The sequence below is a fragment of the Rhinolophus sinicus genome, chromosome 15 (genome assembly GCF_057876585.1).
Source record: "Rhinolophus sinicus isolate RSI-liver-muscle chromosome 15, RSI-T2T, whole genome shotgun sequence".
Lineage (NCBI taxonomy): Eukaryota > Metazoa > Chordata > Mammalia > Chiroptera > Rhinolophidae > Rhinolophus > Rhinolophus sinicus.
The window spans coordinates 43,118,144-43,140,827 of record NC_142515.1 but is presented as its reverse complement, the minus strand read 5'-3'; the positions used below and the strand labels follow the sequence as shown (position 1 = coordinate 43,140,827).

Here is a 22,684-nt window from a genome sequence, read left to right as displayed (position 1 = left end):
ATATTTAAAAAATACAAATTGATTATTTTACAGTTCTGGAGATGACAAGTCTCACATGGGTCTCAGTGGGCTATGTTCTTTTCTGGAATCTCTAGGGGAGATCCATTTGTTTTTTCTTCCTTTTCTAGCTTTTAGAAGCAGTTCACATTTATTGGCTCATGACCCTCTTTTTCTTTAAAAGCCAGCAGTGTTGTATTTCTGACCATTCTTCTCTGGTCACTTCTCCCTCTGACTCTCCTGCTTCCCCTTCCACTTTTAAACGCCCTTGTGATCATGATGGACCCACCCAGATAATCCAGAATACTCTCCCCATCTGCTAATTAACAACCTTAATTCCATTTGAACCTTAATTCCCCTTTGCCATGTAATGTAACATAGTTACAGGTTTCATGTATTAGGACATAAGTGTCTTTGGGGTGGCATTCTGCCCACCAGACCATGGTAGCAAAAATATTCCTTTATAGTACGATCATATATGATTTGATAAAAATAAATTATGGCTAAAATTGTAGTTTTTCATGCCTGAAGTTTTAGTGATATCACTCTCTGATCTCTTAAGTAAATGAGCTTAATGTAGAACTTTTCCTAAATTATGCTTTGATAATTTCACCTACGTTTGTTGGTGACTTAATAAAATGGCTTGAAAACCTTCTGGGCTATCTATTGGAATTACATTAACCAACGAAAGATTTTATCTGAATCCCTTTTATTCAGGAGGACCAAGTTGTTGAAGAAGTTGAAATATATAAAGTATATTGTGAGCCTATATAAAGTATATTGTGAGCCTTTATCATGTTGGAATTTTTTTAGCCCCATCATTTAGAAGGTTTTTGCCCTGGGATACATGTTGAACATTATTACTGCCTTACTTCTTTTTTTTTTTTTTACTGCCTTACTTCTTGAGAAACTTTTCTGGAAGTATCATGGAAGGAAAGCTGGCAGTTGAGAAGTACTGTTGCATAATATTGAATAATACTGTCATACTTATTAAAGAGCAAAAATTGATTTACTCTTTGTTTTACTTACATTTCATAATCTATCAGCCGTTTATTTACTTGGTTATTATCCATCCAGTCATTCATCTAACCACCTTCCCTTGATGCTTAGGGTGATTGCAACATTGTTTCAAGTTTACCTTGTCTGAAATGTGAGTATTTAAAAAAAATGTGTCAGGTTTTTTTTAATACCCAAAAGGAACAAATTATATTGTTTTTCATAGACCAAACACATATATTTGCTTATACTGGGGGTCGGGGGTGCCAAAAAAATGCATACACATTTTAAGAGATGTTATCTGTGCTCAAGCAGTATTTCCCGTAATCAGAAGAGTCTGGACGCTGATGGTAACCACTTTGAGCACCTCTTGTAATTGCAGAAGTCAAACGTGACTTATATTCATCTTTTGTTATTGGTATATATTGAGTATTACAATTTTAATATATTTTTTTCCTTTCTTAAAACGTGTACATTTTTTTGGCACCCTCTGTATTTGGAGGAATTTTGTTACGGTAATTTAATGAGGAGTAGCTAACCTTGGAATGTAGATCTTAAACTGTTCTAAACTGTGTAACTGAAAATAAAAGTTATTTTGCACATCTTGTGTGTCTTAAATATAAATAAAGTATTCGTGTTTAGGAAATTTAAAGTGATTTATGATTGATTTGTTTATAAGGAAGTCCTGTGTTTATAGATTTAATATATTTTTAGTACTATACATTTCTGCTCAGTTGTCTCTTCATTTAAGTATCATATTGAGTTGGTAACTTTTGACTTCCTTTTAAGTTTTGTTAGTATAATTTTTTAGGTAAGTTTGAAATTTATAACATGGTCTTGCAGTATTGATAAGGGTAATTTCCAGCTTATTCACAAAATATTGAATGAACGAATGATTTTTATTTTATTGTTTAGTATGATCTGGATAAGTTGAACCATAGGGAAAATTGGTTTAGTTGCTAGGTAGGAAGACTTTTATTTCTGACTGAAAATACATAGACTGATTTTGCCCTCTCTTGAATTTGTTGTTAGTCCTAAAGATTTAGGTGCAATAAAATGAGTATGTAAATTGTAGCTATGGCATGTAATTTGTGTATTTATGACCATTACCTGATTTTAAAAGGAGGTATTCACTCAGTAAATGGTGTGAATTGTATGTTTCTGTGTAAAATTAAAGAACGGATGTACCTTTTCCCCTTTGACCTGTTATATATACATTCTGGCACATTTTTTGATTCCATTAATCTAAAACAGAGAATTTTTTCATTCATTGGGGTAATTGGACTAACGACATTTTACCATGAGAATTCTGTTCTTCATATAGGGATGTCATCATATTTAAAAGTAAAAATATCTAGATATTACAATGTAATTGAAAGAATATAGGCTATTTTCCTATGTTTATAGATTTATATACTTTTGACAATTCCAAGTTACGTACAAAGAATGTATTCAATACTCAAACTCATATTCATTTTCTTTCCCCTTTACCTATTTAGTACAGTACCTAGCATTTACATAGCTGTTTAGTAAATATTCATTGAATGGTAAATAAATGAGTGCATATCATAAATTTCCTGAATACTGTAATCCATACTAACCATCTCAAGTTATGTATTACTAATTACTCGTAATTTTAAATCTTTTTTTGTTTTGTGGCATTGTGTACCTTAGTGGTTACTTCCCCAATATCCATTATCTGTGGTATGGTTTGACCAAAGCGTGGGCCATGTATTTGTAGGCCAATCAGGGAAGTGAACACTTCTGGCTACGTTGATGAGTGCATGCTCTAAATAGGTCCAATCAGAATGAAGACAAGGATATTATTGCGAGGGTATGAGTGTGGAATTGCCACAGCAATTTTTCTGCTTTTAAGGTAAACCAATTTGAAGGCAAAGCTGACATACAGAGGCTTGTAGAGTTGAAGTCAACAGAAAACTGTGGCTGATCAAATTGTTTTCTGAAGCCTAAGTACCACTATTGAATTTTCACTTATAGGATTTTTCATTATGGAAGAATTAAGTATTTGTTTTGTTTTTGTTGGTTTTTCTTTTCTTTGGAACCAAAAGCATGTTAGCTGATACACATGGTAATATTTCATTACATTTTTTTTGAAAGAGTATGAAAGATAGGCATTTTCTTGACACACTTGGCCTTTGTTATTTGATGTTAAGACATTACACTTTCATTAAGTCAATTTTGAATAACTTCAGTGATGATTTTCAAGAAGGATGATATGTTCTGCTTTATTGTGTGCAGGTGTATCCCATACATTAAAATAATTTTTTAAAGCTGCACACACCATTAACATCACAATTCTAGAATTAAAGAATAGGAAAAATTCTGGATCTAGATCAATTCCATTCACTGTTTTGATAAATGAGAAAACCGAGGTTCACACTATAAATCAAGTGAATTGTTAAAAGTATTTTTGAGAAATGTTTCAGTGAAACCTAAGGTTTTTTTAAGCGATCAGTTACATATCTCTATACATACTTATACACAGTTCCTATTTACTCAAACTAATTTCAAGACGCACTACTAAAATCAGTTATATTAGGCTGTTTTGAACAAATATAGATGAAACACTGTACCTGAAATTTGCAATGTATTAAAAATATGTAATCCAAAGAAAAAGTTCAGTCAGTCACATTTTCTGGATGAATCATTAACAAATCACAGATAAGAAACAGTGTACCAATATTATTTATCTGGTCAACAATGACGGAGTAGAAACATACAACATTTATAGAATATGACCTAAAAAGTAAAGGTTGCCATTTTTTGTTAATTTCTGAAATAATAACTCTTTCCTGAAATTTCTTAACTATAATGGGTTTATAAGCATACTTCCTGACATACAAAATCAAATTTATTAATTTTAAATGATTTAGAAAGTTAGATTTTGTTTTATATACATAAAAATAATTTTTTAAAGCTGCACACACCGTTAACATCACAATTCTAGAATTAGAATGGAATTGATCTAGATCCAGAATTTTTCCTATTCTTTAATTCTAGAATTGTGATGTTAATGGTTTTTACCTGTATTGTCTTGGAATGAAGTGTTTATTAAGCAAAAATAAATTTCAGGTCTGTCCCAAAAGTTTTTACTTCTGAGTTAACGAAACTTTTCTTTATGACATACCTATTGTGTTATATTACCAGGACCAAAATTTTCCTCTAAATAATGGGATTTCTTTTTAGTGTTTCTTTTGTATGATCAAGATGAGTTCACAGGATTTGGATTTCCATGATTGGACTAATTGAGGTAGAAAAATAAATATTCCAAGGCTACAATATTGGGCCTTGAAATAATTTAATATATATTTCTTCATGTACTTACAAGTTTTGATCAACTACATTTAATTTTTTGGTGAAAATACCCCAGAATGCAAATTCATCAAAAGAAGTCAGTATTGCTTCTCCAAATGGTTAGTAATTCACAGACTTTAATCTTTTTGTTATTTTTTTATTATTAAATTTATTGGGGAATTTTTTTTTTTTTTAACTCCCTCCTATTGCTTTGATACATACTCTCTCTGAACCTTTGCTTTTTCTTGATTTTTTTAGTCAGGTCCTCTCCTTACTACAGTTCCTCCCATCTTCTTATTAGTATCAGAGATTCAGTCCTTTGCTTACTGTGTTTTGTGTTTTTCAATCTTATTACCTTTGGAGAGTTTTCTTGTACTTTTCTGCATCATTACTCACAAATCTGCATCTTAAGCATTGGCCTTCATTTTGAATCCACCATCTCGCCCTTTGATGTCTTTACATAAGTGTCCTCCATTTGCGTCTGATATAATGTGTCTAAAATGTAACTTATTCATTGAAAATCAGCTTCCCATCTGAGACTTATCTTGAAGTCTCATCTGGGTCTGAAAACTACTTCATCTTTTATCTTTTCACCACCTAGAATGTAGGTATTTACTGAATTCTACAAATTTCTTCTTTCAAATTGCAGTCTGCTCTCCCTGTCCTCCCTGTCCGGTTTTTTTGAGTTTGTACTACCACTGGGTTCAAACCTTCATTGTTCCTGGCATGGATTTAATGATATTTTTACCTTCAAATTTGTTTCTTTTCCAGTCTGTTCTATTCAGTGTGGACCAATTACTCATCCTGAGTTTCCCTTCAGCTCACTTTAATAGTTTTTCTTTTGCTTATCTGATAAAGTCCAAACTCCATTTTCTAGTGTTTAGGTGTCCATCTTGTCCCTATCCTTTGGTATTTAAAATTCAGTAATCACCTATTAAACTGTTGCAGTGCTTTGGCAAATCTTTTGTTGGAATTTTTAAATTTTTAAAATACTGTAATCTGTTTATGAAATTAAAAAAAAGTTTCTGATGTCAAAGTGATATTAGACCTATTTTTTGTTAAAAATGGTATTGGTGTTGCATGAGCTGAGTCAAATGAGAAAACAGATTATTATTGAATCAAATGATGTATAAAGTTATTATTCTATTTGTGTTCGTGAAAAACAAAGTCCAATTTAACAATATTTTATACATTATTCATGAATCTAGAAATGCCACTTTTCTTTGATTTTAAGATGTACATTTTCCACATTTTAATGTTTCTGAAATTAAGGCACAGTTTTCTTATAGTTCATGTTAAAAGCAACTTGTTTACCACTAAGCAGAATATCAAGTGGCATATACTGATAACAGTCTACCTGCAAAGTGTGTGATCTGATCTTGGTCGTATACAACCGTTCAGTCTTAGTATCCCTTAAAACTTTTAAAATTATTGAGGATCCCATAGAGCTTTGATTTTTGTGGGTTATTGATTTTTACTGTATTAAGAATTAAAAATAAGAAGTTATAACGAACAAGCACAAATTCAGTTACCTGTCAGAACAGTGCTATCACACTACATGAAGCCTGTAGAAAACTACTCTACACTCATGAGAGAATAAGAGTGGAAAAGGCAAATAACGTCTTAGTGTTATTATGAAAAGTTTCTTCATTACTAACCCTTTGAATGGCTTCAATTACCCCCTGCCCTAAACCTGTGGTGAAGGTATCTGTTCATCTATTATCTCTTTAGTTGGGATTATTTACATTGCTTTTATGGCAGGTGTTTAAATTTTAAGTTGAATTTGGCTTCTTCATCATTTCAGGTGTCTTCTAGTATTTGCTACATTTGTATGAAAATTGTATATTGTAAATGTAGGAGATTTCTTGTCACATGCCAGAGAATGTCGAAACAGTAGAACATGCAGTGGAGACTAAGTCAGCATTCATAGAATAGATTTTAGAATTTTTCAAAGCTAGGAGAGGTCTGTGTGACTAATTCATGTCTTATGAAAGATTGTCACTTCAGAGCTGAAACAACTGATCCATCTGTCAAAATTATGAATTTAAGATTCAGAAAACATTTTTAGGCTCAGGAATAGCAAAGAAGGAAGTAGTATGTTAATGTATAATGTATGGATAAAATTATGCATTGCCATTTAATTTAAAATGGCCTTATATGTATTTATTGTAAGATTCTTTTCCTCCGTACATTGTTATTCCTTAGATTGACTCTTAGCACCAAGGCAATACAGTACTAGTTAAAGTATATAAACTGAAACAATTTAAAATTGGTAAACTGTTCCAGTGTAGTGTGTTGGTATCATACTATTATTTTGGTTTGTCTTTTTCTTCTTCAAAACTGCATTGATGAAACTATATAGATCATATTTTAGAGCATTTTATCCCCTAAAATGTTTTATTGCCTTAACTTTCAAAATCTCTTATATTTTATACCAAGGTGAATTATTTTAAAGGAAACTATTTTTCATTGTTCATTTGAATGAAGGGAATAAATAATGAATATGGACTATTTGTGTCCCATCTTTCCATAATGGTTTTGAAATATATAAACAGACATTTACAAGGTGTGATAAAATAATACGGTGAATGTTTAAATTAAAAGAAAATTATATTAAAAGACACATTGCCACTAACCCCCCCCCTTTTTTTTTTTAAAGATTTTATTGGGGAAGGGGAACTTTATTGGGGAACAGTGTGTACTTCCAGGACTTTTTCCAAGTCAAGTTGTTGTCCTTTCAGTCTTAGTTGTGGAGGGCGCAGCTCAGCTCCAGGTCCAGTTGCTAGTTGCAGGGGGCGCAATCCACCATCCCTTGTGGGAGTCGAACCGGCAACCTTGTGGTTGAGAGGATGCAGCTCCAACCAACTGAGCCGTCGGGCTGGCCTGCCACTAATCCCTCTTGATGAAATAACTCCTCCTCACTTCAAACACACTTATCCCATTGTTCTTGACACTTCTGAAGCAGTTCTGGAAGTCCTCTTTCCTGAGTGTGTTTAGTGGCGCTGTCATGGTTGCCTCGATGTCCTGACTCATTTTGATTTTGGGGAAGGGCCAGAGTCTCACGGTACTAGATCTGGTGAATAAAGTGGATGAGGACACACCATAATGTTTTTATTTGACAGAAATTGCCATATGCCAGAAGTGATGTGTGACACGGAGCGTTGTCACAATGGAGGATGATTTATGGCACACTTTAAAACACACCTTCTCTCAACTGTAACTCACACCCAACTGACTACACTGAACAAGTTGAAACTTGTCACACACTATTACTAAGGTTGGATGTGCCGCCTCTCATGTTGAAGATCCCTGCCTTTCTATTGGATGGCATTCGGCAGCAGCATTCACCATATTTTGTGATCAAAACAGAAAGGTTCCATGTCACACATCACTTCTGGTATATGGCAATTTCTATCAAATAAAAACATTACAGTGTGTCCTCATCCACCTTATTCACTGGATCTGGCACCGTAAGAATTCTTGCTCTTCCCCAAAGTCAAAATGACCATGAAATGAAAACATTTTGAATTGATTCAGGATATCAAGGCACCCATAACAGCACAACTAAAGACTTTCATGAAAGAGAACTTCTAGAAACGCTTCAAAAAGTGGCAAGAACGATGGGATAAGTGTGTACGAAGTGAGGGGGAGTATTTTGAGGGGGATTAATGGCAATATGTCTTACTGTAATTTTAAAATTTAAACATTCACCATAATTTTTGATCTCACTTGTATATTTGTGGAGATGATGACTAATTTCCCCTTAATTATAAAGTAAAAGCTGTGAAAAGAAAATTTTAAATAATAAGTAGTTGCTTTGGCCATCTCACAAGGTGGTTGTGTGAAAGAAAGTATATTAAATAAATATAGTATCATTTCAGTGAATATTGAATGAATAAATATAAATGTTTTTATCCAATAAATATTTGAGAACCTGTTATATGCCATGTACTGTTTAAGATTTGCAAGTTGTAAGGTGTATAACCTTAACTGTAAAATTTTTTCATGTATTATCTCATCAATTTTCAATGCTTAATAGATGATAAGCAGTGATATCTGCATGGATTCACAAAAGTAAGCAATACAGATTTCAAAGATGCATTTATGAGGAAATAGACTATTCTGAATCCTGACGAATAGCAATTAGAATACAAAAAGAGAGGTAAAATAATTTTGGCAGGGAGAATGGAATGAGGAAAAGCAAAGTAGTTGGCTTCACAGAAGATTCGAATTGGAGAAACAAGAAAAATAATTTGAAGATCAGGGCCAAATTGTAGTATCAGACTGAGAAATGTGTGGTATGTCTAGGGAGTGGTTGGGTGAAATAAATAGCATAGTACTTGTGCCATTTGCCAGCTTTAAGAATATTTCTGAAGGTAGATTAAAGGGCCTTTGTGCATGTACAAAATTATTTTTAATAGCTGAAACAACAGACTAATCTCCATAGAGATTGAACCTGTTTATACTTCTACCTGCAGTTTATAAGAGCACCAGTTTTCCCAAACCCTTATCATACTGTATGTTGTCAGTCATAATCTTCGCCTGATTGGCCAAAAAATGGTCTTTGCTTTAATTTGCATTTATGTGTTTCTGAGCTTCATGTATTTATTAGGTTTATTATTATTATTTTAAATATAAATTATCTGTTCATATTTTGGCCTGTTTTATGATTTTCTTACTGATCTATAGGCACTCTTTTTATACTTAAGATACCTGTTTTTTGGGTTTTTTTACATGTGACATTTTTCCCTAGTCTTGCTGGTTTTTTTGTTTGTTTTTTTTTTGGTTTTTAAGATTTTTATTGGGGAAGGGGAACAGAACTTTATTGGGGAACAGTGTGTACTTCCAGGATTTTTTCCAAGTTAAGTTGTTGTTCTTTTAATCTTAGTTGTGGGCGCCATTCAGCTCCAGGTCCAGTTGCCTTTGTTAGTTGCAGGGCGCACAGCCCACCATCCACCATCCCTTGTGGGAGTCGAACCCACAACCTTGTGGGAATCAAACGGGCAGCCTTCAGCATTAGGAGCACGAAGCTCCAACCGCCTGAGCCACTGGGCCGGCCCCTAGTCTTGCTGTTTTTAAATGTTCATACTACCTTTCATGGCTTTGCTTATCATTTAGAAGATTAGTAAGTTTTTTTCCTTTGACTTCAGAATTTTGTGCATTATTTAAGAAATCCTACAACCCAAAATTGTATTTTAAAACATTGACTGCCCCACACTGATACAAAATGTCTCCTTTATCTTTTTCTATATTTTGATAAATGTGTATGGACTTTCTGTTATATTTCAATTATCTTTCTGTTTCTTGTAATGCAGGACCAGAGTGTTCTAATAATCACAGTTTTATAGAATCTTAATAACAGGTAAAGCAAATCTCTTGTTTATTACTTTTCATTTTCAAAAATGTGTTGGACATTGTAGCATTTAGGTTTTTTTTTTAAACTTTTTATTGTGATAAAATATACATAACAGAAAATTTGCATTTTAACCCTTTTTAAGTATAGTTTGTAGTAATAAGTACATTCACCTTGTGCAACTATCATCACTATCTGTCATCAAAATTTGTCATCCCAAAAGGAACTCTGTACTCATGAAGTAATCTCCATTCCCCCTAACCCTTGCCCCTGGTCAACTCTAATCTACTTTCTGTCTCTGAATTTGGCTGTATTTCATATACATGGAGTCATACAATTATTTGTCCTTTAGTGTCTGGCTTATTTAACTTACTATAGTGTTTAAGGTTCTTCATGTTGTAGCAAGTACTATAACTTCATTTTTATGACCGAATAATATTTCTTACATGTACATTCCACATTTTGTTTAACTGGTTATCTGTTGATGGACAATTGACAACTCAAGTTCTACTTTCTGGCTATTGTGAGTAATGCTGCTATGAACATGGGTGTATGAATATCTGTTCAGGTTTATACTTTCAGTTCTCTTGGGCATATACCAGAATTGGAATTGCTGGACCATATGGTGATTTTGTTTAGAGTTGTAGGGAACCACCATACAGTGTTCCTCAGCAGCTGCACCATTTTACATTCCTACCAGCAATGCACATGGGTTCCAGTTTTTCCACGTCCTAGCCAATATTTGCAGCTTTCTGGTGTGTGTGTGTGTTCCAAATAGCTAGCCTAATGAGTGTGAAGTGGTATATCATTGTGGTTTTCATTGGCATTTCCCTAATGATTAATGATGTTGAGATCTTTTCATGTGCTTATTGGCTATTTGTATATCATTTTTGAAAAATGTTTATTTACGTCCTTTGCCCATTTTAAAATTAGGTTGATTGTTTTGTTGTTGTTGTTGATTTCTTTATATATTCTGGTTATTAATCCCTAATTTGTAATTACTTTCTCTGTGGTTTTCTTTTTCACATATTTTATAGTGTCTTTTGTTGCACAAAAGTTTTTAATGTTGATATAGTTCAATTTTTCCTTTTTTCCTTTTGTTGCCTGTACTTTTGGTGTCATATCCAAGAAATTATTGCCAAAACCAGTGTCATGAAGCTTTTGTGTCCTATTTTGTCTTTCATAGTTTTAACTCTTGTGTCTAGTTCTTTGATCCCTTTTGAGTTGATTTTTGTATATAGTACAAGATAAAAATTCAACTTCATTCTTTGCATGTAGGCATCCAGTTTCTCCAGCACCATTTGTTGAAAAGACTGTTCTCTTCCCATTGAATGGCCTTGGCACCTTGGCAAAAAAAATCGTTTGACATCATATGTGAGGGTTTATTTCTGAGTTCTCTATTCCGTTCCATTGGTCTCTGTCTGTCTGTATTCCAGTATCATACTGTTTCGATTTCTTTATATTTGTAGTAAGTTTAAAATCAGGAAAAGAGAGTCTTCCAACTTTGTTCTTTTTCTGGATTGTTTTGGCTATTTGGGTTCTCTTGAGATTCCATATGAATTTTAGGATTGATTTTTCTATTTATGCAAAAAATGTCAGTGGAACTTTGATATAGATTGTATTGAATTTGTAGGCCCCTTTGGGTTAAGATATTGATATCTTAACAATATTGTGTTTTCCAATCCAGGAAAACAGGATGTCTTTCCATTTGTTTGTGTCTTTAATTTTTTTCAACAACTTGTTTTCACTGTAAAAAGCTTTTGCCTCTTTGGTTAATTACTAAATATTTTATTGTTTTTGATGCTTTTGTAAATGGAATTGTTTCATTAATTTTCTTTTCAGATACCTCATTGTTAGTGTATAGAAATTCAGTTTTTATGTTGATTGTGTATCCTGCAACTTTGCGAATTTGTTTATCAGTTTTTTTTCCCTGAGTCTGTATGAAAATTTGAGTTTTCTACATATAACATCCTGTTATATGCAAAGAGATATATTTTTTCTTTTGCTCAATTTGGATTTTTTTGTTTTGTTTAATTTTCTATATAGAACTTCCAAACCATATTTTATTGAAGTGGCAAAAGCAAGCATTCTGTCTTGTTCTTGATCTTAGGTAAAGAGCTTACAGTCTTTACCACTGAGTATGATGTTAGCTGTGCAGTTTTCATATATGGTCTTTATTATGTTGAGGTTGTTTCCTTCTATTCCTAGTTTGTTGCACATTTTTATCATAAAAGGGAGTTAAATTTTGTTAAATACCTTTTCTGCATCAAATGAGATGACCATGTGTTTCCTCCCCCCTTCATTCTTTTAATGTGGCATATTACATTGGTTTTTATTCTATGTTGAACCATCCTTGCATTCCAGGTATAAATCCCACTTGATTATGTGTATAATATATATCATTGTCTTTAATTTTAAAAAATTGGTAACTTTCTCTATCATTTTTCCTTTTCCCACAGTTATCCTTGTATAATTTTCCCTGGAATTGTACAGTTTTATAGACAAATTTGGGAAGAATTCACACCTTTCCATTATTGAGTCTGCACTTTAACATGGAATGTCCCTCCACGTGTTTGAGGTTTTTTTTTTCAAGTTCTGCAGTGATTTTATTCCTGTTGGTCTTATGTTTTTGTTAGGTTTATTCTTAAGCACTTTATGTTTTGATTTTTAAATGTATGTGGACATGCCCTAAAGCATTAATACATACCTTTAGAAATGACTGATTTGTTTCTCCAAGCACAATTATTGGACTAAAAATAATGTCCCTTTTCCCCATCTATGTGTTCAGCTCATGTAATTACTTGCTAGCTCTTTACATTAATGGGCTTAATAAAGTTGTGGTAAAGTAGAGGTTATAGGTATGAAAAGTGTCATAAAGAAAAGTGTTACCCCAATAAATATAATAATAAAAAATTCAAAATATGGTTTCCACTGAATAGGTATCACCGTCATACCATCATAAAGTCAAAAAATCGTTTAAGTTGAACCATAGTAAGTAGGGGACCCTCTGTATTTGTTTACATACATGCCCTTTAGGTAGATGTAGCTTTTATTGTTTATAACTCACCTCCTGGCAGTGTCTAATACATAAGTACATAGAAAATATTGAACAGTTTTAGCATGGCTTTAAAAAATATGTATAGTGTCTCCCTTGAGCCATCAAAGAAAACTGAGACTAAAAGTCTAATGGTTTCACTTCTTGTAATAACTTCAATACTAGTCCTAATTTGGATGTTATGTTCTTAGCAGTGGAAAATCATGAGATTTCTGAACGATTTGTGTTTCTTAAGTGTTCTTAAAAGGAGATTGATTTGAAAACTGTGTGCCAGATAGTTACATATTTTATCAGGAAGCATGTTACAGGTATTCTCCAGTATGGTCATTTTCAAAGTGTGGTCCCCAGACTAGTAGCATGAGCATTACCTGGGAACTCATTATCTTTCTATGTTGGGAATAGTCTTGGAAAATATTTAACATATTTGACAAATCTTAGTTTTTCTTTAGAATTAAAATGTTAGCCTATATAGAGTATTGAAGGTTATTAGAGAAAAATTGCAGTAGTGGGTTCATTGAGAAATAAAAACTTGTCTGTATTACACAGGAAAACGGTATGGTTCTAACTTGACAATACCTGGCCTCTTTTAGTTGTCTTGCTGAAGGATTGGATTCTTTAGGACCCAACTTTTCTTGACAATAGTTGATAGTTTCGTTAGAATTAAGTTCTGTATTTTTTATTGTTTGGAAGGAAATAATTTACATGTATAATATGATGGAAGTTACTTAGTATATGGCATAATCACAGATAAGGTGTTATGATCTATGTATTTGCTGGTAGCTTTAACATTTTTAAATGACAGAAGATGTGACATTACATGAACATGTTGACATTAAGCTCGTTTAAAAAAGCTTCAAATAGCTAATTGATCATTTAAATTTTGCTCACTAAATTCCTGAGGACCTTTTAGCAAAGTATTTTAATAAAGATTTAAAACATTTCATAATTGGTAGGCTTATATAAAATTGCACATTTTATGTATTTATCATCAGTTTATAACCACAATATGTTTATCAAAAATTTGGCAGAAGTTCAAGTAATGAACACGTAGCGGTGGTACTTAGAAGGGAAATGTACCATCCCTAAAAAGCTAACTTTTAAATTTAACTTTAATATTTCTGCTCTTGAAAAATAGAAACCCAATAAAGTAGTACCTCATCTATATATGTACATTAAATGAAGGTGCTTCTTGTAATATTTAACTATAATTTTGTGGTAACCTGTTGTTTAAATAATTGGTCAGATTCCCAGATTTATAGAGTATGGACTGTATTCAAGATTATTTGGGTCAAAATTTTTTCAAAGTAGGTGACATCAGTCTTTATGATCATAGAAAAATCTGAATGTTCCTATGACAAGTTTAGTTTTAACAATATATCTTATAAACTAACTCAGCCATCTACTAATATGAATTAGTTGCAAAATTAATCACTCTCACTGAATTAAGGGACCTTCTATTACAATTTTCATACTTATAAAAATCATATTTGTAAATATTATGTTATGCTTAAAATTTCATTTGGATATATAGTACTTTTTTGGAGTGTGAAATTGTAAAATAGATTATTTATTTTTACCAAATGGAAGGTAGAATTTTGCATATATACTTTGGGAACATGACAAACATAATTGTAGAATAAAATACAAATAAAATTTTATAATCACTTTTTAAATGTATGAATTCTGCGGTGAGAAAAAGCTAGACTTCACTACAGTTTTTCACAAAGCGAAGGTTATGTGTAATTACTTATGTAAAATAGTCTTCTTTGTTCAGCTTCTTAAAGCACTAGGAGAATTGTGTAGTTCCATTGATTGGTTCCATGCAATGGAAATCTGACCTTTAGCAGATATTTGAGAACTTGCCAGCACAGCATGATCAACCAGCTAGACAGTTTTCCCCTTGTTATTTGACAGGCCTTTAGTTGCTTAGTAACATGCCAAAGAAATTTTAAGTTATTTTTCATAATATCAAAAGCTTTCTAAAAATATTAAGAACACATTGAAAAATATTGACAAATGAGGTAGATTATTGTTCCTAAATCATGGATTACAGTTCAGGTAATTTTTAAATATTTATTTATTTTAAAAAATTTAAGAAAATCCTGTTGAGTGACTAATATTTTACTTTGTTATTTAAAGTATTTTTGCCTACGAAATTGTAATAAGGGTTGAAGTATGTTCTTGCCTTGGTCGTATTTTTCCTTCTGCGGGTTAAACATTGCAGGTATCTTTTATTTTAGTGTTCTTGTTTAATTGTAATTATCTTTTAGAAGTACAGACTTTTTTTTTTTTTTTTTTTTTAGAGAGGTTAAATGTATCACAAAGCAGTTATCCTATTTGGAACTCCACGCTAGGAGCAGGATGCTGCATGAATGTGTAGTAAAGCCTGTTCTCTGCAGGACAGTATTTTTTAGAAAATGTGAGAAGTTCAGCTGTGTAGTTGTGGGAGTTCAGCATGAACACTCTAAGCTCTGTTTTCTTCAACTTCATCAATTGAGTGTACAGGAAAGGGGAGAAGGAATGCCTTAATGTTTGAGAATCAAGTGATGAATTGATAGTAGCAGCAGTTGCAAGGCTGAGTCTTTTCCTGCAGGTGCTGCTATTCCTTAGGGCATTACAGTTGCTTTCCATTGTGTCAGATGTGGAATTTTTAAAAAGATTTTGTTTGGATGAGAGTTTAAGGAATATAATCTTCAGTTTTGTGGTTTTGTAACAATTATGTATGCTGTAGGTTTACACTAAATTTGTTTTTCTAAATACAAGATTATGATTTGTAGTAAATGTTGGTTTGTGCTTATCTATGACCTTAAAGAAATAAAAAAGGTGTTTTTTTAAAGTCATAGATTCAGTATAAGGAGTTCCAATTCCAAGAATAACTAGCTAAGCCAAAACTTTAAAAATCAAGCATTTATGCTACAGGTTTGCTGAATCCACATGAACAAAACTAATGGGCAGTATTGACTGCATGACAAGTGAAAGCCAGTTTCATGTTTGTATATAAAAGCTTAAAGAAAACAATATAAATAATTGTTTCTCCAATAATGTTGTCATATTATAGTAAATCTTCATTTTGGTGCTTTCTGATAAAAGTCACATGTAAGTTTCTATTAGGTGGGAAAAGTTATGTAATTTAATAAATTGGTGGCTTTTAAAAATGTATATACAGCTAGGACACTAAAATGTATAGTTAAAATTCTAATGAATTGTATCTGATCTGTCTATAATACCTGTGATATTACATACTGACACTAAAGTTACTGAAGTCCCTTTATATGAAGAAAAATTACATTCTTAAGTGAAATTTGGTAAGTAATCTCAATCTTACTCATACTGCAACATATATTCATTTTGAAAACCAGTGGACTGGAGTCCTAAGAGGGGATTAGTTTGTAGTACAGTGGGCAGCAGTAGGGAAAAACGCATCTAATCAAATTTGCTCTTAGAGCCTTTGGAGAAGATTAATCTACTGTTTTTCAGTTCATCCAACGCAGCTGGCTTTTTTTCTTCTAGTGGAATAACTTTTTTGTGCTTGTTAGATGAAGTGATTTTCTTGTGTTTATGTCTTTCTTACACTTCTAAATGCTAGAATCACACTCATCTTTGGGCAGGATGCTCACATTATGAGAGCCATAAGGGAGCTGTGAGAAAGAAGCTCTTAGGTGATCTGGTTAGACTGGAGATGTCTAAATTGGAATTTCTAAATCAGAAAATATAATATGCAGATTTAGCTATGCTTTTTAAAATGAAAAAAAAAAAAAGAAACTCACTGAGAAAGTTGTTTTCTTAATTATTAATAATTTTAGAGGAATATTTAATATTCAGTTCACATTTTAAAAAATCCAAATATGTTTGTAAAAGTGTATTCTTTGCAGTCTTTCAGTATTTATTGATAACCTTTTACTGTGGCTCTTTCAGATTTGGATAGAATCATTCAAGTTTTTATTTTTCTTCATTGATCTGGGATTTATCAGTGTTTATAATTTTGAAATTCTCTAATTTTCGTCACAAAATTTTGTGACTGCCTTCCATTCAGCTTTTAATCGGACTTCAGGGAGAAAAGTTTAAATGTTTGCTAATGTTTATAAGAATTGCTTTATTTAGATTACTTAGCATTTCTTTTCTCACACATGCACGTGTGCATGTACACATACACGTGTGCACGTATACACGCACACAAGCAAGGAAAGCTGCTGCCATTATCTTATCTCCTAGCAAAGCTGGAAAAACATTTCAGCATAAGACAGCAGTGAAGGGCCTTTTTCCCACCAGAAAGAAGTTTAGCTAACTATTTTACTAAATCTAAGATTTCCTCCTTTTCAATAGTTGTCAGTGTTTATATAAAATTTTTCTACAACATGAGATTGTGTCTATTTTGTAACACTCTGCTCAGGAAACCCGTTCTTCAATACTTTCACATATTAAGCTAGAATATGTCATATTTTTAAAATGTTATTTAATAGGAGTAAGTTTATTTCATCATTAACATCATATATTTAAGATGGCAAAAAAACAAATCAAATGACCTATTTTGGTGTTCAGCACCAGACTTGTTAAAGTCCAAACAATTCTGTCACATCAAAATACTGAGTTTTTAACAACAGGGTTGCCGGTTCGATTCCCAATGGGCCAATGATCTGCACCCTCCACAACTAGATTGAAGACAGTGAGCTGCCGCTGAGCTGCCTGTGGGTGACCAGATTGCTCAGTTGGTTAGAGCGCGAACTCTTAACAACCAGGTTGCCAGTTCAGTTCCCTCATGGAACAGTGGGCTGCGCTTCCCGCAACTAGGTTGAAAACGGTGACTGGACTTGGAGCTGAGCTGCGCCCTCCACAACTAGATTGAAGGACAATGATTTGACTTGGAGTTGATGAGTCCTGGAAAAACACTGTTCCCCAATATTCCCCAGTAAAAATTTAAAAAAAAAAGTTCAAAATATTGAAAAGTGCCAAACAAACAAAACAAAAAAAGACTCAGATACAGGGAAAAAAACAACTGATGGTTGCTAGATGGGAGGGAGGCTAGGGATGAGGGAGAAGGTAAAGGGATTAGAAAGTACAAATTAGTAGCCACAATATAGTCACGGGGATATGAAATACAGTTTGGGGAAAATAATCAATAATGTATTAAAGATTATGTAGGGTGCCAGATGGGCACTGGACTTACTAGGGTTACCAGTTACTAGGCTTACCAATTACCAGTTACTAGAGCAGTGTGTTGCACATAATAAGATCTCAATAAATATTTGTTAAATATTAACAAAATGAAGTTGAGAGGAGCAAGTGTACAAAAAAAGATGAGTTTCATTTTAGACATGCTAAATATATATATAGGGAATAGTACAGGTAAGAGACTGAACTATGTCAGCGATCAGTAAACATTTTCTGAAAAGGATCGAGTAGTGAACATTTTATGTTTTGTGGACCCTACAGACTATGTCAGAATTGCTTAACTCTGCTATCAAAGTGAGAAAGCATTGTGGACAATGTGTAAATTAATTAGGATGGCTGTGTTTCAGCAAAAGTTTATATACAAAAACAAGTTGTTGGCTTGTGGGCTATATTTTGTTGACTCCTGGGCTAGATAATGGAGAGCTATAAATGTGAGACTTTGAAGCATGATCTTGATTCCAGAAGGTAGTCATGATGTCTTACATTAATAAAGTGAGAAAATGAAAATGTTCCAAGAAAATCAGTTTGGCATTAGTAGGTAAGCTGGAGAAAACAGTGATTGGCGGCAAAGAGAATCGTTTGAAACATTTAGGCTTGTATAGGGCTTACTCTGTGTGAGGCACTGTATTGAATTCTTTGTTAATTCAGTTAATTCTCACAAAAACCGTATGAGAGATACTATTATTAACCCCTTTGCACGGATAATAATGAAGGATAGAAAAGTTAAACAATTCACCCAAATTCACACGATTGTTAGGTTGTAGAACAGTGTTTGAACCTAGACTGCTCCTTATCAGTGCTGTTTTACTGCATCTCAGAACATTGTAAGTAAGAGCTGAACTATGATATTGGCAGTGAAAGGTACAGGACAGAAATGAGGAATGTGAATGTAATAGAGATCGATTGTGAAGACAAACTAAAATGTAACGGAGAATGATTAGGGGAAAAAATTCCCAAGGCATGCACCAGGAGAAGTGGAAATATTCTTTATGATACATAAGGAATGTGAGAAAGAGAGCTCGTTATGGAAAGAAGACATGTTTTGTACATTGAGATGAGGATGAAATACTATTGCATAGAGCTATATCATTGAAAATAAACAAGGAAAGGTTGGATGAGCATATATCTAGAGATGCAAATCTGAGAGTCATTAGCATGATTTCAGCAAATTTTGAGCACCTGCTTTATTCAAGACTTTGGATGGGAAGTGACAAAATATAAAGGTAATAGTTTAAGCAATATGAGTGTGATTTCTCTGAAGGACTGAATATAGAGAGAGAATTTTGGAATATCAAGGTCTTATGTAGGAATACACCTATGTAAGTAGAGATAGGAAATGAGATCATTAAATAGCAGATGGGGAACCAGCAGAATCCAGGGTTCTGAAAACCTAAAACGGGATATTTTTAAAGTAGGAAATGATTGTTACAAGTATTCTTCCAAGAATTTGAAAATCAAAAAACTTTAAATGTAAGTATCTTAAGGAATTGAGTAGTATACCCTTGCAATGGAACACTGCTAAGCCTTTTAAAATGATCAGTTGATAAGATGAAGATACTCTTAGTGATTAGATAATTGAATCTAATGATTTTACTCTGAGAAGACAAAAGAAGAGCAATTAGAAATCTCTCAAGCCCAAAAGTTAAAGGAGAGATCCACATTCCAAGCAAACTAACTAAAAATGTGGCATGATTTTGAGCAGGTGGTATGAAAAAAAAATTAATTTCAACCTTATACCTGAACCGTCTTTAAATGGGATATAGGATTTACTTGTCTTTCTCCATGGGTTCTATCTACAGCTAACAGTGGTTTTAATGTGATGATTGACCTAGCCTGCCTCGCTGAAAGTTGTGATGATTGAACTACCTAGCCTGCCTGGCTGAAAGTTCACTATTTTAAGACCTGAAAATGCTTGGAATTGTTTCAGATTGGAAAACATGGCTTATTCTCTTGGGTCTCAAAAGAAGTGATATGGTCTGATCAATGCACTCTGGGGCGAGTATTATAAAAATACGTAATTTTTAAGGTAATATAAAAATATATATAAAATAAGTATTCTGGTTAACACGTATTAGCCAGAATTTAGTAAGATGAGAGAAAAATTGTAATACAATCTATTAAATTACTGGTTTGGGCCCAGTATATTTTTTATCTTTAAATAGACGGTGTTAAAGGCCAATATGATATATTGGAAAGCTTATTAGAAATGAGGAGTACTGATTTCTAGTCCTGCCTCTGTCATTAACCAGTTTTGTTCCTTTGGAATCTTAATGGTACATGTCTCCAGTTCTTCATATGGCCGTTGGGATTTGCAGTAGTCCCGACATTCACAAATAACCATTAATTTCATACCTCTGCAGTTCCTTCATGAACAGTGTTAACCTTTCTTTACAAAATGTCAGCTTTTGTTAGACTAAGTTGAGATACAAAAAGATGTGCAGATGTGTTGATTTAGGAGAAATCCATTGTTGTGTTGAGATGTGGATATTTTTTGTTCAGCCAAGTTCATTTACCTAGTAATTTTCTCTTCACAAAAGCTATGAAGTACATGTGATTAAATTTGTACCTTGGTGAAATAGCATGTTGTTATATGTCGTGGCCTTTTAGGGTCATTTATAAATGGTTAAAATACTTTAAATTAGGAATACCTAGGGCTGCCTACTGATTGGTTTCTCAGATATTTGACAGTGCTTCCTGTCATGCAGAAAGAGGCTGTGAGACCTTTCAATGTTGCCAGAGGATAAGATAGTTTCTTACGTGATCTGTTCTTTTTTTCAAACAATGTTTATTGAGGACCTACTTGTTCTCTAGGTACTATGTTCCTAAGCATCCCAGGCACGGTTCCATCCTCTTAGAACTTTCTGTCCATGGTGTTTCTTTATCTAACAAGATTTCGGTTACAAGTGGTTCCTCAATGACCATGCTTTTGAAGTACTAATAATACTTATTAGACTTTAGGGAATCTCTGAAATTAACATACATACGGGAGGAGAGAGAGAACATAAAAACAAACATTTAAAAATATGAAATTTCCAAAATATGAAGAGTAGATAAAAATGTAAAAACTAGATAAATTGACATCCCACCTTATGTACTTATACAGTATAGTTTCAATTTTGGTTAGATGGATTCCTGATGTTTAATATTACTGTAACTGTATCAACACTTTTTGGTTGCCTACTTAATATATGTTAACTTACTTTCTTGGAAAATATTTTTCTTGGAGTTAATAATTGTCTTGCATTTCTTCCCTTTATTTAATTTTCTATGTACTTGCCACTGATTTAATCAGATAATCCCCAGGTTATGTAAGATCCTTTCATTACATTCAGGTATGTATATTAGGTATCCTGTCAATTTTATCTTTATGTAACCTTTCCTGGGGTTTTTGTATCTGGACATTCTAGATCTCATGTCGTCTTGTTTTGCCAACATCCTGGTGATTCCCTTGCCTTTTTCACTGAACACTTTTCCTGGATTCCATGTCTTGGTTTATTCTCTTGTATCGGTGGAATATATCCTCTAGTAATTTCTTTAAAATGGACTGCCTGTTTGGAGATTTTTAGGTGCTTGTTCATCTGAAAGTATTTGCATTTCACCCGCAAAGTTTACTCATATCTGACTGATTATAGAATTCTGAATTAGAAATTAGAAATGATTTTTCCTGAAAATTTTGAAAGCATTGATCTAATAGATTCTGGTGTTGCTTTTGAAAAGTCATGTCTTTCTGCTTTTTGATCTTTTATATGAAAGAAGCATGTGGGATTTTGTCTTTTGTTTGTGCTTGGAAAATTCACAATGACATTGCTAGATGTACATCTCTTTTCATCCATGTGTTTAGCTCTTGAGTTGCTTTTCAGTCTGGGAACTTCTGAGTTTAGGTTCTGGGAAATTGTTTTGAATTGTTTCTTCAGTTCTCTCTTTTTTGTATTTTTCTCTTTTCTGGATCTTTTGTATTGGGATATGGGACCATGCTGGACTCTTTTTACAGTATTTTTTCTCTTTTATATTATTTTTGTTCTCATTAGTGGGAAAATTTTTTAACTTATATTCTAAATTTTCTATTGCATTTTTTCATTTCTGCTATTAAAGTTTAACTTCATAAAAACTTTTTTGTTTTCCAAATGGTTAGTTTTTGATGGCCTCTTTTTCTGATTTGTTTCTCTAATTGAGAACATTTTTAATTTTTTGCTGTCTTCAGAGTCTTGTTTTCTTTGAAGTCACTTTTTCTCTTTGTGTTTAGTCTCTATGTTTTATATTTGATGTTTTCCTTACATGAAATACCTGATGATTCTGACTACTCATATTTAATAGCATAAAATTTAAAAAGCACATTGGGAGCCCTGAAGTTGTGGACGGGGTACTGTTTAGAGATGAGGCCATTTCCTTAGGGAATTCCTAATATCTGTGTATGTAGGTGTCTTTTATCTTAAACTGGTCAAGTTTCCTAGAGAAATCTACTAGTCCTTTTCCTGGCTCTCAAAATTATACCCATTGAATTAAAAATAGACCGGGAGTGGGAGGATTGGGTTGGTTCTCAACATATTTCATTATGTAAACTCTCACTTGATTCTCCTGTTCAGTAGTAATCTCTGCCTTCAGCTTGCTTTAATATGATCCCTGATCCAGAGATAACCTTTTTCTAGGGGGAAAACACTTAGCTTTGCTAGGAAAATAGGAGAGGAGGCAGTTGCAAGGCTAGAGCCAGGAAGAGATCTGTGAATCTAGCTGCTACTTAAATATACTAACCTCAGTTTTCCTATTCTACTTGCCCCTCAACTAATTTTTGAATCTTCGGG

The 22,684-nt window shown here is 33.0% G+C and overlaps 1 protein-coding gene across 5 annotated transcripts in view; it reads left to right on the top strand.

Moving 5' to 3' along the window:
• The window catches only part of JMJD1C (jumonji domain containing 1C), a 251,508-nt gene that overhangs the window by 43,952 nt on the left and 184,872 nt on the right, over positions 1-22,684 (top strand). The gene's annotated exons all lie outside the window — the stretch shown is intronic.